The sequence below is a fragment of the Strigops habroptila genome, chromosome 1 (genome assembly GCF_004027225.2).
Source record: "Strigops habroptila isolate Jane chromosome 1, bStrHab1.2.pri, whole genome shotgun sequence".
Classification (NCBI taxonomy): Eukaryota; Metazoa; Chordata; class Aves; order Psittaciformes; family Psittacidae; genus Strigops; species Strigops habroptila.
Genome location: NC_044277.2, coordinates 80,988,412 through 81,006,655, shown reverse-complemented (window position 1 = coordinate 81,006,655; position 18,244 = coordinate 80,988,412). Strand labels below are relative to the sequence as shown.

Below are 18,244 nucleotides of genomic sequence, written 5' to 3'. Positions count from 1 at the left end.
TGTGGTGACTGCCTTTGCATTACTCAAACCCCCTTCCTTATAAAACTATATCTTGACGCACAAGTTTTTTCGCTTTTGCTCTATTTTCTCCCAGTCCCACTGTGGAGGGAAGAAAGCAGCTGTGTGTTGCTTAGCTGCCTACTAGAGTCAATTTATACACAGAAAGTAGATGATCTTTCTAATAAGCAAAATAATAGAGAAAGTTTTGGTATATTTAGTTACTTTTATTCACTCTTAGGTAATGCAATTACATGCCAAATTTGCTTCTCTGTTTCATTTTTGTTTAATGATAAAGTTTGTTGATAAACTTCTCAGGCAGTTAACAAATGCCAGTACCCCTTCCACTTGGAGGTGAATTTTTCTAGCTGTAGAAAATTTACTCTGGAACAGAAGAAAGCATACAGTTAGCTAACATTTCTTTCAGTAGCAGTGACAGCTTTGAAAAAATATCACTGTTTTCACTTACCTGAGAACAGTCCTTCTATCTGCTTCAGGACTTTCTGCAGCACACCTGAGAAGGAACAAAGCTGTAAAAAGAAGCAACTAGGGTCATAGATGGCTCTTATGCTGCCACGAGATGTACTCTGTCACCTGCCTGGCTTTGTCTTATCCCAGAAATGCAGTCTCTTAGCCTAAGTACAAATAATTACTAAGGTTGCCAACAAATGAAATTTTGAGATGGAACAAAGCTTACTATCATTTAAGTCTAAGACATGGCAAAACCAATTGTCATCTCACTATCAGGAACACCTAGCCTGAAGGTAGGGCACAGACAAGAAGGCCTTCTTAGCCCCAGAATAACTAGTCATTTAACTTCGATTTATCTCACGGCACTTGCATTTGCTCAAGTGCACTTCTCAAAATTCTCTGCTGATGGTCCCATTTTGCTTATGCAAAATTCCTTCTACAGTTGCAAAAGGATTCTGAATTTTTCCTCAGGCCTGTGGTGTGGTCCCAAGTATCTATATGTTATCTCTCTACTATATTCTCAGTGTCAGTTTTAACTGAAGTTATGACTATAAACAAAAAATTCAGTCCCCTAATGAATTGTCTGAGGTTAAGCTGACAACTGCCTTTTATTATATTAGAGTGTTTTTCTTGGTGCACAAAGTAAAAAGAAACATACTAAATGGGAGTAGATTAGAACGTAAAGACTGAGCTACCTCATTGTGGCTCTTAAAATAACAGTGTCCTCAACGGATTCAAATGACTGCAGCCATTTTCCTCCAGTTTTGCATAAAAATGTACTTTAATTCTATTTGAGAGCATTTTTTTTCCTTCATTCAGTGGCTTTTGCTACCTGTTTCTGATTGCAAAAAAACCCCTAAATTCAGAACAAAGCCACAGGATTTTTATCACTCTAAGAATTATAATGCAAACAATCAGCATTCTCTCTTTCCTAAAGAAAAACCTCCCTTTGAAATTCCCTTGAAGAAAGCTAAGCTAACACTGTATGCTTTTGGAAAGTGTTGCCCATATAATATGCCAAAAAATTAATACTAAGTTACTGTAAGTTTGTTACTATTTTATTTATTTCCTGGCTCCTGAGATGACTAAAACCTATTGAAGATAAGGCAAGATAGTAAACTATTCTGTGCACATATTGTCTTAGAAGATACACATCACCGTGTAAGATTATTAGATATATTTTGAAGCAAATCCTAAAGTGAAGAAAGCTCCTCTGAATGTACATTGACAGTCTTAAGAGTAAAATTTGGCTGATAAAACACATTCCAGGTAGCATCCAGATGTACTGCCTTGACACATCGTGTAGGTGTGTTCATGCTCAGTACTTTGCATGTTGTCAGCTTACTGAAGAATAGTCATCTATATTATTTATAGTGGTGACAAAGAATAATAATTCATACATTCACGAACTCCCTAATTTCATACTCCAAATACCACTTTGTTTGTGCTACAGTAGTAGCTCTCTGCCTCAAAACAATGACACTATCCTATTATCTTAAAAAGAAGCATAAGTTTTTTGTCTGAATACTTCCTCATTGTATTTTGCATCTTTACTTCAATTAATTCATCGAGAAGTGGCACGTTTCATGTAAATACTTAACGGTTATACTCCAGTGTTGCTTATCATTGCAAATTAAAGCATAGGATACTTGGACTTTTGTTTTCAAATAGGCTCAAATTGCAGTACAACATGCAGAGTGATTTAAAATTATTGGAGGTCTTCAAATTTTATAGGCATTTCAGTATGGAATTTAAAGTACTCCAATAATTTTAAACTGCTCTGCATTGCACAAAGCAATTTAAATTTATTGGAAGTAGAATTTGGAAATGATCAGGGTTCTGGGCATTGCAGCATACACTGGTTTAAAATTACAAGAGCACTTTAAATTTTTATAAGCACTTCATTTAAAGATCAGGCCTGTGGACTGGGATGGTGTAGTTTAAAGTTGTTAGAGGTTTTCCCACTTGAACTCAAATTAAAAAAAAAAAAAAAAAAGTTAGATCTCTTCTCAGAATAATATTACATTATTTTACTTGACCAGAGATCCAATATCCGATTTAAAAAGAAAAAAATAAAGCAAACAGTGTACAATCCTGTAAAAGCTATCTCATCCTATTCGAGAGAAAGCTGTTGCAACACTGTCTTTTGTTCCAGTCCCCTGATGAATTTCTTTCTTTTTTTTTTTGCTAGCATAAGGAGTAAATAAATGTCAGATAGATTTCAGCATAGTTTGTGCAGGTGAAATTTTCTTTAACTGAAAATGACAGAGAAATTGTTAAGAAATCAAATATCACATTTTAAACAAAGGCCCCCACCCTATCAACTATGGGATTAAGTTTGAACTGTTATGATTAGTTTCAGAATCATAATAGAATGCCTGAGTTTGCTCTTCTTTTTTTTTTAGAGGATTGCTCATTTCTGTCTTGGCCTCAAATATCTTAAGCTTCTATCATTATTCCTGAGTCTTTCTGATTATTGTTATCGTTATTTTGGTTTTGCTGGGGAAAGGCGGCATGGGGTAAATTGGGAGCTGCTGGTTTTGAAAAACGGCCCTGAAGTTTAGCAGCAAGTAAGAGTTGAGGCATTGTGTAAGTACATGTGACATCTTTTAGTGTTCAAAGATTCTCTGCCTAAGCTCAGTTTACAAAACCTTAAGGAAGTCAAGCAGTGAGGAACCCCGGTGGGGCAGATGGACATGCTCTGGAGGAAACTGCAGCCCATGGAGAGCCCACTGCAGCCCGTGGTAAGGCCTCACACTGGAGCAGGGAAAAGCGTGAGGAAGAAGAAACAGCAGAGAAGAGCTGTTGTGGACTGAAAGCAGCCCCACATTTTAATTGGCAATAAATTAAAAATCAAAGCCTGTTTTGCCTGTGATGGTGATTGGTAAGGGATCTCTGTTTTTTTCTCAATACTTATTCTTTCTCAATCATATTCTCAATCATATTCTTTTTTTCTGCTCCATCCCTTGGAGACTGGGGCTGTGGGGTGGGAACTGAACAGATGGATGGGAGTTCGGCTGTTGGCCAAGGCAAACCCACCAAAGCTGGTTGGCCTAAAGCTGCTTCAAAGAATATTCAGTAAAACAATGACTTCAGCAAATGTAAACTCTAAGGGTAATTTGAAATACCACGCTACAGAGAGTGACTATTAGTCCAATTACTATATCTAAACTAGAGAACTACATCTAAAGAAATAGAATGGTTTATACTACTAAGAAATTCTCTCTCCATTTCTTAAAGCAATTGTTGTTGTATTCTACCAGGGCTGGGCAATGCACATTATAGATTTTAGGCCACTAAGACTCTGAAAAACTCTACCCAAATTTTCTTCTGAGTGAAATACTTCTATTACCCTAGATGAAGTGTGATGTGTTAGAAATCTGTAAAGTCAATTTGCTGGTACAAATAAATTTTTACTTCATCAGGTAGAATATGATATCCACATTCCCCACCTGCTCCTCCTTGTTGGTAAGAACAAGGTCCAACATAGCACCTCTCTCCTTGCTGGCTCCTCTCTCTCTCACTTGGAAAATGTCACACCTCTAAAAACTTGGAGATGTTATAACACTAATACATATCACTAACATATAACTATCACATAATGCCACACAGTTTCTCCTTTTCCTGGATGACATTTGCAGACTATGTGATGAAGCAGACAATCTTTTCCTTTTTAGCAAGTCTAAAGAAGGTCTTTTAAGTAGAGGCTGGTGATGTAGATTCATGCAAGTTCTCTGCACTGGGAACAATATCAATATGGCCTCTGTTCAGACAGATAAGCTACTGAAAAGGAACAGCAGGAAGACCTGGCTGCGAACTATTGCTTTAGCTGATTCCTGTCAGAAGTTGGTGAATCAGGGCATTAAAGCTGTTGACTCCCATCCTATGTAATGGCTGAGTCTCTGAAAGGAGGGAACTGGTGGCAGTGAGTCATACAACACATACAGGCAAAACAAAAGCAGGAAGGTGAGAAAAGCAGTTTTCATGGAGGTCTGTGTTAAGCTCACTTTGCATTTGGCTGTGCAGTTGCCTGACTGCACAAAATTGCTGCACTAAAAGGGGTCACTGCAGCTACCACTACTCATTGCTATTCACCTGAGAACCAGGACTGCAACAGGCCTTCCATTTGGTGACTGCTTAGGCCAGGCTGGCCGCAAGCTGTAGGGATGGACAAAGCCCGCAACAAGCCTTACGTCTGTGGGGCTTCCCAGCTGCAATGGGAAATCGAGTCAGAGGCCCTGTGTGTGCCCAGCACCATCACTCCTGAATCATACCTTCTCTACTTGAAGCAGTGCAGGGAGATAGAGAATGAAGGTTGCAGTCAGTTCAGAGTGCTTTTTCTCTGCTGCTCCTTCCTTAACATGGTCTTCCCCTGCCCTGGTGTGGGGAAGTTCATGAACTTCTCTAACGCGCGTCCTTCCCACAAGCTTCATTTTTTCAACAGCTCTTCCAGCATGGGTCCTTTCCAGAGTGTGCCCTTCAGAAATGGGCTGTTCCAGCATGGGTTACCCACGGGGCCACAGGTCCTGCCAGAAAAACTGCTCTCGTGTGGGCTTTCCATGGGCTGTAGCTTCCTTCAGGGCACTCCATGTACTTTGGCATGGAGTCCTCCACAGGCTGCATGGGGGTATCTGCTCCACTGTAGACTTCCATAGGCTGCAGGGAGACAGCCTGCCTCACCAGAATCTTCACCATGCGCTGCAGGACCATCTCTGCTCCAGCACCCAGAGCACCTCCTCTGCTTCCTTCTTCACTGAACTGGTGTCTCCGTAATTGTTTCTCTCACATATTCTCACTTGGCTCTCTGAGCTGCTGTCATACAGCTTTTTTTAGCCTTTCTTAAATATGGTAACAGAGAAGCGATCACAAAGTTGCTGCTTGGCTCAGCTTTGGCCAGCAACAGGTCCATCTTGGAGCCTGCTCAAATGAGCTGTGTCGGACATGGGGGTTGCTTCTGGTATCTTCTCACAGAAGCCATTCCCGCAGCCCTCCTACTACTTAATCCTTGCCACATTAACCAAATACAGAAAGGAACAACAGCAGCAAATAAATAAATAAAATCTTTCAGAGAGGTATGGACAGCCGAATTGGGCACATCACTAGAGTTACAGAGGCAGGCAATAGAAAACCTGGCAGAACAACGACAAGTTAAAATTACTCTGACCTTTTTTTTTTTTTAACATATTTGAAGTGACGAGCCAAACATATGCTGTGTCAGAAATACACATACTGTTGCTGAAGGGTTTTTTTTGATCCAGTCCTATGCTACTTCGAAGTGATTTTATTGTCACAATTGACTGTGATCTTTTTTAAAAAAATGAGACACAACCGCAAATCACTCTCCCTTCAACCTGTCTCCTTTCTCTGCCTTTATCTCTAAAAAACCCCCACAAAACACAAAAATACTCCCTCTTCCCGAAAAAAGTACACCCCTCCACACCTGTCACACCTATACAGTCAGGGCCTTTTTCAGTTAATATTTTCCTACTAAAATTCTTGGGCATATTTATACCTTCTATTTTAACATCATTATTTGGCAGATTTCATACCATACACTGAAATATTTCAGTGTATTGTATATATTAGTTCTCTATGTATCTTACCAATTCACTAGTCTTCTAGCATCTGCACTGACAGAACATCTGTAATGCAGCAGTCTTCAGTACTACAATGTTCTTTTAGAGCCACTGTACAATAGCTTGAGCAAGTATTGTATGTTTTGGAAATGGTAATGAAGGTGGATATGGAACTGAATTTACTAGTTCTCATTTACTAGAACTCATTTACTACTTTCTACTTCACTCGTAAGACTGGACATTGATCTGCTGTACAGCACAACTACAGAATAACATCTTTTACAATTTTAGCAGGTTTTGTTTCCACCTTACATACACTAGGAATCTTCTTTTGTAGTAGCAAATGGCTCACGATACAGCTTAAATATAACCTCCAAAGTTTAAAATTGGCATTCTCATCTTCTATTGCAAGACTTACCAGCATATCGGAGGTTGTTAAATGACTCCACAAATCCCTGTAGTTCTATCTGTAACAAAATTTATATACCACTTGTCCTGTGTGACTACTTTATGAATTTTACACTTTGATTGTACATGCTCATAAAGTGCTGACTGCAAAGATTTTAGATTACTTAAGACGACTACTGTTTCTGAGGAACAGGGGAAGATCTCTGCTATAATGCATTCTCCCTCCTCCTCAGACAATTTAATTTTGCTTTTGCTTTTTAAACACTGTTCACTTCCCAGCTGATTACACTGCGCTTTTATTAAGTTACACGGAAAAAAACCCCAAACCCAAAAAACTTCCTTCATCCACTTTGGCTTCTTTAGATTTTGCTCTTAACAGATGTACTTTGAGAACTTAGGTGAATGTCTTGTCTGCTCGCTTCAATTTCTCTGGGGCCATAATTATGTTGTGAAATATTTTCTGTCTAGCCTGTATGCCAGCTCTCAGCCTGACAAAATTTAGAACAGTAGAGATACTGTTTAATTAAACTCCATTTTCCAAAATATGGTTCATAATGAAAATACTGACGGGCACTTAAATATAGTGACATTAGGCAATAAAATGCTAAAGTATACTCATTTTAAAATATTCAATTAAACATGACCTACTGTCAGCTAATTCATGGTTACTGGAAAATCTAATTATGTCAAATAATGATTATGTTAAATTCCAAGTTTTACTTGCATACAACACTTAACACCCTCTCCACATACCCTGCCCCCTCTCCCCGAAACTGGATAGTTTATTACAAAGCACCAGATGACTCAGATGAATCCAAATTCCACGGAAGCCAGGACTGAAAAGAATACATAAACATTAGACACTGAATCCCATGAGATGGATACAAATCAAACACTGAATAGCCCCCAGTCACACCTTAGCATTTTTAGATGCCTTAATTCCTTGGAAAATCTGGAAACAAAAGGGACTGAAGAATAGCTGCACACTGCTTTGTAATACATATTAGATTTAGATTCCCAAATCTCATTTTTCAAAGACGATTTAAGAGGCCAAATTTCTACAGCCTCTATGCAGATTGTTCTTATTTACTGTGACAGAACCATCCAAAAGGAAGAAGGGGAACAGAAAAATAATAGTAAAAAAACGTTCAATTCTTTTGACTAGCAAGAAACTCTTCATTAATCTTCGCCCTTCATAGCTGAAGCAGACTGTTCCGGAACACCATGTGCTTTCAGAGGCAGAGGCAGAAGTGCATGGTTAGTGTCACTACCAGCTTGTGACTTAGGCCAATAGTATTCTACAACTCGTAGTGCATACTCTTTCTATAGTTTTACCATTTTTAACCTGACCATTAGTGTTCAGTGCCATCATCCTTGGTTGCAAAGGGCATGGGTCTAAAGGAAAGCCTAAGAGCATTTTTTTTGTGTTCTTTTTTGGTGCTTCACTTGGAATAGTGGCTGTTCTTCCAGTATAAGTTAGTATAAAGTAATGAGTTGCTAACAGCTAGTGTGAAAATGCTTGAGTCAGTATTTTTGAAAAGACTAGCCTATTCCTTTTCCTTATAGTAAGCACACCAGAAAACCTGAAAAGCTTTAAAAATCAGAAAACATGTATTATTAGAAAATTAAAGAGAGTAACTTTTTAAGGAGATGGAACTCAATTTGACTAGTGATAAAAAAAATACGAACAAAAAGGATTCATACACAATGGTTTCCTCAGCCATTGTGTACCGTTAGGGCACATCCTTACTTCCAGGCTTTCTCCGCTGTAGCAACCTTTGCATAGTCCTGTTAGGGTCCAAAGACTTTTTCACCCTGGACCACTCTGGCTTGCCTACTTATTCCTCGCTTCACTCAGCATCTTCTTTGCTGTCAGGATACCACCTCTTTGCTCTGAATATTTTACTGTCCTGCTCGACTCAGTAAAATGTTTCTCTCCCTGAGAGAACGTAGCTGGTTGCAAATGAATGTGCAATTTCCCACTTGCCTATATAGGATGAACTGGCCAGTTATGCTTTTGCATATTATACAAATATGCCCCCTTGACCATAAATAAATAAATAAATAATCCCCCCAAATTAAGACACTATCTAGCTATCATAACTTCTAATGTAAAGCTATCTTTAAATAGAAAACTTTAGTTCCAGTTATAAACATAGTCTCCTGCAGTAGTACTTATGAGTATCATAAGACACTTCCCCTCTTCACTGTCTGTCACTCAGACCCCCTAAGCTAGGTACTGAAATGACAAATGGCCCAAAAGCTACTCATGATAAGCCTTATTTTATTAATATTTTCAGGTATGAATCCTGTATAGAAAGATGACAAAACTGGAGCAAAGACAGGTAATACCTGCCCTACCAAAATATATTTTTCATTAGGAGAAACCGCTTGATTAAACTTTTTTTTTTTTTAAACGGTGCAAGAAACAAAAATAATTTTATGACTTAGAATAAAAATGACTGTTCTAAAGAGGCTTATTGCTCAAATATAAATATGGTCACACCTGCAACCTCTGTGATAGGCACATTCAAAGACTAAGATGCCCTGTGTGAGGATGAAGATACAATGTTTCTGACAGCATCTCTGTTAACTCCCAAGTTGACCTTCCAACATGGCTGCAAGAACAACAGCTCTTCCCCCTCTGGGCCACAGCTTAATCACCTCTTACATTATTTAAATTACATTTTCCTTCTTAAGCACTCTACAGTATGTCCAAGATACAAAAGTCACACAGAATTTACACAGGACCAATGTGCTCATAGGTATTCCTATTTGGCCCAAAGGATAGTTGTGTTAGTTATAGACTTCCAAGTACAGAGGCTTTCTCCCCTGCCAAATTCTGCTAGTCTTTTATCAGATATGCAAGGATTTATTAGTAAAGTTTTTCCTGTGAAGTTGTATTTGATTTTAACTCAAAACGATGCCATGTTGTTTTAAGTATAAAAATGTGAAATGTTGATGAAACCTCATGACAGGTTAGAATACTGACAGAATTCCATCTAAACTGGTGGTAAGCAATAATAATCGCTAATAAATAAACTGTTACTCAGTAAAATTATTGTATCTGAGACTTTTTCTGTCTCTAAACCAGGAAAATTTTCCTATTGAGATAAAAAAGATCATACTCAGATGCAGTTATTTAGTATTCCCCAGTGCTAAAAGAGTTTAATTTACTGTTTGGAATGTTCAGTGATTATTCCAATATATTGTTTCACTTTCATATCACAGTGTTATTTGCAAGGACAATTTAACCTTGTGTGTTTACATGACTGGTCATATTTATTGCATCATCACACTGACAAATACATTCAGTTTACAAAAGTGGAATAAAAAATGTTTTTGTTTCAGCTAATGTTTTCTTTCTTAAAGTTCAGTTTCCATATGGAGCAAGACTTAGGTGATGTACCCTGTCTCCGTCTATCACAGATGACAGCTACTTTTGAACTTGTTGGTCAATCTCAACAACATTTGACAGACAAATAGGAATCCCAGAAACATTAAGCCCCTATCTTTTTTTTTTTATGAAAACTGGCAGCTGAGTGGAATGGAGATGTCTAAACTAGTTTTGCAGGCTGGAAAAGGCAAGCAGCATTCAGTGCCTAAATTCAGTAATTTTGAAAAGTCATTCTGTGAATTAGCTGCCAGCTGGCCAGTCAGCACAGGGACACAACCAAACAAGCCACAGCACATGCTAACTTTTACCCAGCAAAATACATAGGGTATCCAAGAAGAGACATTAATGTACCAGGAAAAAGATGGCTTGGCAAACATTCCCTTATGGGGAAAAAAATACCAGGCATTTAGTTTAACTGCCTCTATGTATTACGTTATATCTCTATATACAGAATACATTGTGTATGGGTAAAGAAAAAGATTTATTATTCTTGTCACTATCCTCAGCTGTATTTCTGCCTTTTCACAGTGCAGACCTGTTGACCAAAAAGACATTATTTCTGTAATCACGTAACAGAGTAGAACTAACACTGATAGGACAGTAGACATAACCTTTGTCACCAATGATGCCACAGAAAGGGAAGTAATATGATTTTATTATAGAGTACTCTTCTAGTGGAATATTTGACTTGAATTTCTTAATGAAGCTTTAATAGGTTTCTGTTTTTAGACTAATAGCTGTGCCCTTCTAGCCACTCAATAAATGATTTATGCTTTTTATATTGAGGGAGTGTCTAGAGAGGATATGGATTCATGACTGCTATGCCTGTGATAGAAAGATTGACCCTTAGGAGTAGAGATCATAATAAAAGAATAAATGAACGATACAGTCCAAGCAAGGAAGAGTCAATGGGAGTGATGGGCTTGGCACTTCGCATTATATGGCCCAACATACTCACAATAGTTTTTAATCATAAAATGGTTAGGGTTGGAAAGGATCATAAGATCATCTAGTTTGAAACCCCAATTTTAATATAATTAATTATATAATTATATACAATTTTATTATATATTATTATACCTTACATAATTATATAATAATATATTAATCAATCCAATCTTAAAATAATCCAATTAGCCTATAAGAATCCCAGACATGCAGCAGAAACAGTACTGGTACTATGAAAAAATAAATTTCACAAACAGAAGAAATTCAGAGGTAACCAGGCTTAGTTATGTTGAACATATTTGGATATTCTGATGCCTGATAAGAACCAGAGTCCGGCAGGATTTCTGCCAGCCGGACTTAACAGCTCTAGCTACCTATTTTCATGAAATACCTATGAAAATTACACCTTTGAGACTCATAACTTTCTTTCAAGTTTGTTTAAAAATGGTTAGTAGGTTCAAGTGGTTAGCCTGGAATTAAAAAAGGGGGATAAGGAATGACACAGTGCTACTATGTATGCCTCAAACCTTTAAGAAACCACACCAAAGAAGCTAAACATTGACACTGGAAGGTAATAAGATATATAACTCTTCACTAAACTGAGATACAATATATATTTCTATGTCCTTTGAGTAACAGCAATTCAAATGATGATCACTCAAAAAACACTCAACATCCATTACTGAATAAGCCCTTTGCGACAACAGTTATGAAACATCTTTTGAATATTATCCAACAAGTGTTCAGTTAAAACTCAAAATAAGTGTGGTCTGTTGGGGCAATTCCAAGCACAAATACAGGCTGGGCAGAGACTGGATTGAGAGCAGCCCTGAGGAGATAGACTTAGGGGTGTTGGTTGACGAGAAAGTCGGTATGAGCTGGCAGTGTGTGCTTGCAGCCCAGAAAGCCAACCAAATCCTGGGCTGTACCAAAAGGACCATGAACATCAGGTCGAGGGAGGTGATTCTCTCCTTCTACTCCGCTCTAGTGAGACCCCACCTGAAGTACTACGTTCAGAACTGGGGCTCCCAACGTAAGAAGGACGTGGACCTATTGAAGTGGGTCCAAAGGAGCATCTCTCCTATGAACATAGACTGAGAGCCTGGAAAAGAGAAAGCTTTGGGGAGACCTTATAGCAGCCTTCCAGTACCCAAAAAGGGCTTACAAGAAATCTGGAAAGGAACTTTTTACAAAGCGATGTAGTGATAGGATAAGGGGAAATGGCTTTGAACTGAAAGAGGGGAGATTTAGACTAGATATAAGGAAGAAATTCTTCACTGTGAGGGTGGTGAGGCACTGCCACAGGTTGCCTAGAGAAGTTGTGGCTGCCCCATCCCTGACAGTGTTCAGAGTGAGGTTGGATGGGGCTTTGAGAAACTTGGCATACTGGGAGGTGTCCCTGCCTACGGCAGGGGAGTTGGAACTACATGATCTTTAAGACCCCTTCCAACCCAAACCATTCTACAATTCTACTAAAATAATCACAATGGTTTCTGTTGGCCTTAAAAAGAAATTATAGTGACACATCCTTCCTCCCCCCTCCCCCCCCAAATCAGAGCATTTCTTCTTCTTAAGTGAACTTGTCTCTGCAGTAGAAGGACTCTTAGGAAGTACAAACTTACCACCTGTTGCAAAAACGCTCAGTCCAGTAACATACTGGTTAACTTTAAGCAGAGCCTTAAAAGATTTGCAGAGTAAGAACGGCCCTAAATGAACAATTATATTTAAGCACATGCTCATATGTTTCGGTGACTTCGGCTTTGAACACAATGCTGTAAGGGAATGAAGTTCGAAAAGAAAAGACTGTCTGCTTTCAAAGTTGAAGGACTAGTCCACGTGAATACTGACGTTATTAATCCTGAAGAACTATTTGACTTAAATATTGATCTAATCATGTTATATATGTGTATGTATGTGTGCATGTATATATATATACACACGCATATACATATATATATAAACACACACACTATCATCATACAGCCAGGAGTGGAAGAGATAGCAGAGGCTCTGAAATGTAAAAGTAGAAAAGGTAGCTTGATTCAAGTTCTACAGATACACCAAAATAGATATGCAGGATATCGTTATGAAACAAAGTGATCAAGCTACTGTCTGAAAATGTCACCTACAACAAAAATAAATCTGCTTTGCAATTAACTATATTTAGATGAATTATGTAAAATCACAAGCAAAATGCTAAGTAGTCCTTTATGGTATCTTCAGCTGAGATTATTTTTATCTCATTAAGAATTTTATGGTAAATGTGTGTGCGTATGTGTTGGGTTTTTTTTCTTCCTTAATCATCCTGGTAAAGTAAATAAAGTACTGTGAAGGTCTTCCAGGACCTTCAAGGCCAGAAAAGTTAAGCATATACATTCATCATAACATATCTGCATATAGTTTCACACTTTCAGTCTATTCATTAAAGCATTTCCCTGCCAAAGAGTTGCAAATCTAAGTGGGATTTCACAATCCATCTCTTCTGTGCTTACTCAGCTGCCCCTAGTATTGTTGGTCAGGGAAAAAAAATAAAAATCAATGAGTTACAGAAGTATCAGGATATACACAGAAGTAGTGTTATAAATAACAGTTTATACTTTAAATGTTGCCAAAAACTGTCTTTTGCTGAGATTGTCAAGGCCTTTCAACTGCAGTAAGCATTCATTTTTCCAATGAATTTCATTCTTATGATGTACTGATTGCAGTAGGAATAGGAGAATTCATTGCCTAAATATCAGTATTTTCTTCAACAAACCCTTCCTCTGCTCAAAAAAACCCCAACAATAGAACAGCCTGATGTCTCTCTGATCTTTAAACTAAGCAGGTCACTCTTTTATTAAGTCTGTTGACCTTGAAGTCAGCTACAGCAAAATATCCTGACATCAGTAAATTGCCACTGGGTAGAAACACCTTCTGATCACTGTTCATCTCCAGTGAACAAGGAATAGAGGCATGAGATGAAGAGTCACATGTAGCCTTGCCAGTGCTTATGCTATTCAGTGCCATTCATTCTTACAGGTAAACATTAAAAAATATTACTACCAGGAAGGCTTCTTCTAAAAAATAAACAATAATGCAAGTCCAGCAGCTGTGAGACGACGATTTTTGTGGAATGGATAAAGTTGTGAAATATTAAACATTATTTTGGCAGCATGTAATATGACTTGTGTTATTTCCTATTTCTTCTTTGGTCAGCCTGCATTTATAACTTATTGGGAAGGCATGGGATATATGGCATTTAAATGCCACAAAATATATCTATAATTTATATATTATTTATATTATATAATATTATATTATTATATAAAATATATCTATTTTATATAATTAACCACTATGACAGAAGCTTAAAAACACCAAGCCGAAGTAGGACTTATAACATTCAGGTTTGTCTAACACTGGGAACGAGGCCTCATAAATTCAGCTCATGGTGTAAAAACTAGTGAAAATAATTTTGGGAAAAAAAATAATTCCTTGATCAGATTCACTACTACAAAACAAGGATTAAAGCCAGGCTGTAGGATTCTTGCCTGTTTACTATCTGCCAGTTTTAATATAACCCAGTTTAGGGCGAAAACCCAGGGAATTTTTTTGCAAACTTCCTCCTGTTCGAATAAGTTGCTCATGTGTAGAATAATCACTGGTTAAGCTTAAGAAACAAGCTTTGGCCAAATACACACCTCTTCTTCAGGTATTTCACTGGCTGCAAGATTTCCTAGGCATCTTGATCGTCTTCATGGTCTTGAAGAGTAGCACTCATACCACTAAATTTTAATGCCATTGCTGTAGGCATCTGCATCTGAGCTAAGAGCTTCCTTTCCTTGCCAGGTAAGTACAGTAAGCACTTTAAAGGTTCAATTTGTATGATTTCCTACTTTAGGATGTGAAAAATCGTGTCTTAAATTCCATGGATGACAACACCAATGACTACAATTAAAATTTATAGTGAGTATCTCATGCTGTAAGAGATACTACATTAGTCAAATAAATCACATTCTAGACATTTGAAAGGATGCAATGTTTATGCTAAAGACAGAGCAGAAAGAGGCAGGCATGGCAATTTTCTTCTATTTTCCATTAATTCCCTTTGGTTTTTAGGTGCCTGATCTCCGCAAAATATTCTGTATTCCAGCTGAGTTCTCAGACCTCACCTGCAAGTATAAGGGAAAGAAAAAAGTTCAGACAGAAAAGTACTCACAATCCTGAAGTTTGTTGTTAGGAAACATCTTCCCAGCCTGTATGTTCTTTGGACTGTTTTCAGATTCTATTAGCTCTCCCCATTGACAGACTTCAGGGAGACAGAGTGATGTGGCTTGTTCTTCTAGAACTAAACAGAGTGCTAATTTTCCTAAATTTACAAGCTCAATTTAGGTATTTTAATCTAGGTTTTTGAATTGGAACTTGATCTTTTTGTCACCAAGTTAATCCTCATAATCCTTTTACTAGAAAATTATTGTTCACATTGGCTTGCCAAATAAGGAAACAAAGATTTTCCAGTAAGTGTCATGAAGACTGCTTTTTACATCCCTTTAGCCATCTATGCAATTTTTACCTACTAAGCTAGTATATAATTAGTAACTTTACCAAGGAAGGAGTTGCAGACTTACTGAAAAATTAATTAAAATGTACTACAATAGGACAAATAATATTTTTGCTCCCTTTTCTTGTCTCCCAGGATCATTATTACATTCTAACAGCTCAGAGCCTTGATCATGAATATTTCGTTTAGTGCACAATTTCTTTTCAGAAGTATTAAACTGGATATTTATGAAAAAATATACTTCTGGCTCAACTTTTTATAGAAAAATTCAGATAAGCAGCAGCAAGAAAAAAAAAACTTGTGAACTTTCAGAAGTGCATAAGAACAAAGAAAGAATATGCACATCTGAGCTAAAAATAAAAATAAAAAATGAAATAAAGTCAGCTTGCTGAACAAGTAGATCAATATGTACCTGGATTCTTGAAAATCCTATTTTAAGCTTTTGCAGTGAACAAGGCAGACCAGGCATGTCAATCCACATGTTCCATATCTTAGCTATTTTCATATGAAATATATTTCCAGTTGTTTGAAGTTACAGAGTGACACTGAATATTTTCTATTGCTGTTCTGCTACTATTCATAAACGAGGGCCAGAAAGCTACTGCACGTCAGTACATAGGTTAAAACATACAAAGGATGGGAGACATTTTCCCAAGTCCCTGCCCCACTGAAAGCCTCAAAGAACTATAGATACAAAAGCAAACACCGTTAGAAGTGTGTTACAGTTTAAGCTGCACACAGCACTGCACCAACTACTAAGAAGGAGAAAAATAACTGTTACAGCTGAACTCAGGGCAAAGTGTAACAGCTGTCTCAGCTGGGAGCGTGAGGCAAGTGCCATTGGACTCCAAACCCAGCGGTGATGCGCAGATGCTGCAGCCTCCAGCAACTCATTTGAGCTTTTGCCACATTAGTTCACTTGTGAAACAAAGTAGACCATTTAATTGTCACTGTAGAGGCAGATTAAAACAAAAATCTAATCCTGCCTCTGTTGATGAAAGTTTTAGTTAAATACACCACTGTCAGTCCATAAAACTGTATGGGACTCATGCATCAGGCATTTGCACCTGGAGCATTATTACCTCTTAATTATTCTATTGTACAGTAAGGTCTGTCCCAACATACTGCTGAAGATGTTAACCCTTAAATTCACTGATTTAAAATAATCCTGCCACTCATTTGCACTTTGACTTTTTGTACCAGCTGTTCATCTACTACAGAAATCCCTTGATGAGATAGCTATTGTTTCTGAGTGTCTCTACCTTAGACACCTTTCTTCAAAACCTGAGTCATAAATAAACTTCCATGAAGTATTACTGAAATAATAGTAAATAATAGTAAAGAAACGAAGAACTAAACCCCCCCCAGAAGCTTCAACAACTATCGGAATTTATGTTTCTAAATCCTCACACTCTGCAGCCTGTTGTTTTAAGAGCACCACTCTTATAATACTGGGCTGAGCATACACAGGATGATGAAGACTAGATAGGCTCTGGCTTCTTCAAACAAACAGAACTGAACAGAGCTTCTTTCATGGAGTCAGGGGGGAAAGAAGGAAAGAAGATATTATTATAGATGATTCTGCAGATTTCACCTGTTCTGTCTGGAAAAATAAGGTATGATACAGTCCTGACATTTACGTGTGCGTGTGTGTGTGTGTGTGTGTGTGGAGATAGGGAAAATCTCAGCATTAAAAGCGAGGTAAACTGCAAGACGTGGAAGAAGGCATACATACATTTGCTAACTTCGCTTACAACTCTAGTGAATACTCCTTGGCTTTCAGAGCTGCAGAAAAGCAGGTTTTGATTACCTTCAAAATGTTTGCTATCCTGCTGTCATTTCAATGCTTTGCAATTAGTCACAATCTTCCAAAACAACTGAAGAAGTAACCTAATGAAGGTCCGGAAATTGCAGTCACTGTGCTTTTGGTCATTGCTGATAAGACATTGGCCAGTCCCACATAATCCTCAGGATCTGCTGGAAAAGTACAGAACATCTACTCGCTGCCCGTTCAGCTGAAGCAAAGCATTCCACCAGCACTTAAGATCTCCCAAAGATTTTTCCTCAATACTTTGAGAAACCTGACTTAACTCAGGACTGCAAAAAACACTGATTTTAAGAATGATTCAAAATAGGGTAGAAGGGTATTTCTTTTATCGCACATTCATTTATATTCTTTACAATCTCTTTCCAAGCATGCTGCTCCTATGGGATATTTCCTAGATTGCTGGTGTCTTACAGGTGTCTACCAGCAACCCCACCCAAAACAAAGAACATTTTATAAATGCTGCCAAATTTGAGTAGGTTGAATCACTGTTCAGACTTGAACCACTGAAAATGCAGTTAATTGCTACAGAAACTGCTTTGTTTTTCTCAAGAATCAATACTGAATTTCTTGATCTGACTTTACTCCTATTCAAGTGTTGTGGCAGTATTTTCAGAGTACATGCAAGCACCAGATGATAGACTGTAACGATATTTTAACACTCTGGCCCATAACAACAGATGAAGTGCCAATGGCATTGTTCATTTTCAAATACCGCCAGCACTATAACAACATTCTCAAGTTAAAAGGTTCATAAAGTGTGAGACATCGTAAGTGCACTCAGTCTACGCTTCACCACAGACATAATAATCATTCATACTTTTAATCTGAAACTTGCTAAGCACCAGAAATATCTTGTGATATGCCATTGTGACTGCCTCAACTCTTCAGTTTGACAAGGTATATTCTTCACCTCGAAGAGTGCCAGACACCTCAGATTCTCACCTATTTCACTGGCACATGAAAAAAAAAAAAAAAAAAAGTCCTTACCCTCTTAAGGTGCTTGGCTACTCCTCACACTGGGTCACTTCCTTAAGACTTGTGCTGGCCATTAGAACATTCTGAAAAACAATTCTCCAAAG

General features: G+C 37.8%; 1 long non-coding RNA gene across 1 annotated transcript; it reads right to left on the bottom strand.

Moving 5' to 3' along the window:
• Nucleotides 1-203: 203 nt before the first annotated feature.
• LOC115616664 lies at nucleotides 204-14,714 on the bottom strand. Its single transcript, XR_003994344.1, has 3 exons — nucleotides 14,478-14,714; nucleotides 467-527; nucleotides 204-381 (listed from the first exon to the last, which is right to left on the bottom strand). It is a non-coding gene; the product is annotated as an uncharacterized LOC115616664 (long non-coding RNA).
• Nucleotides 14,715-18,244: the final 3,530 nt, after the last annotated feature.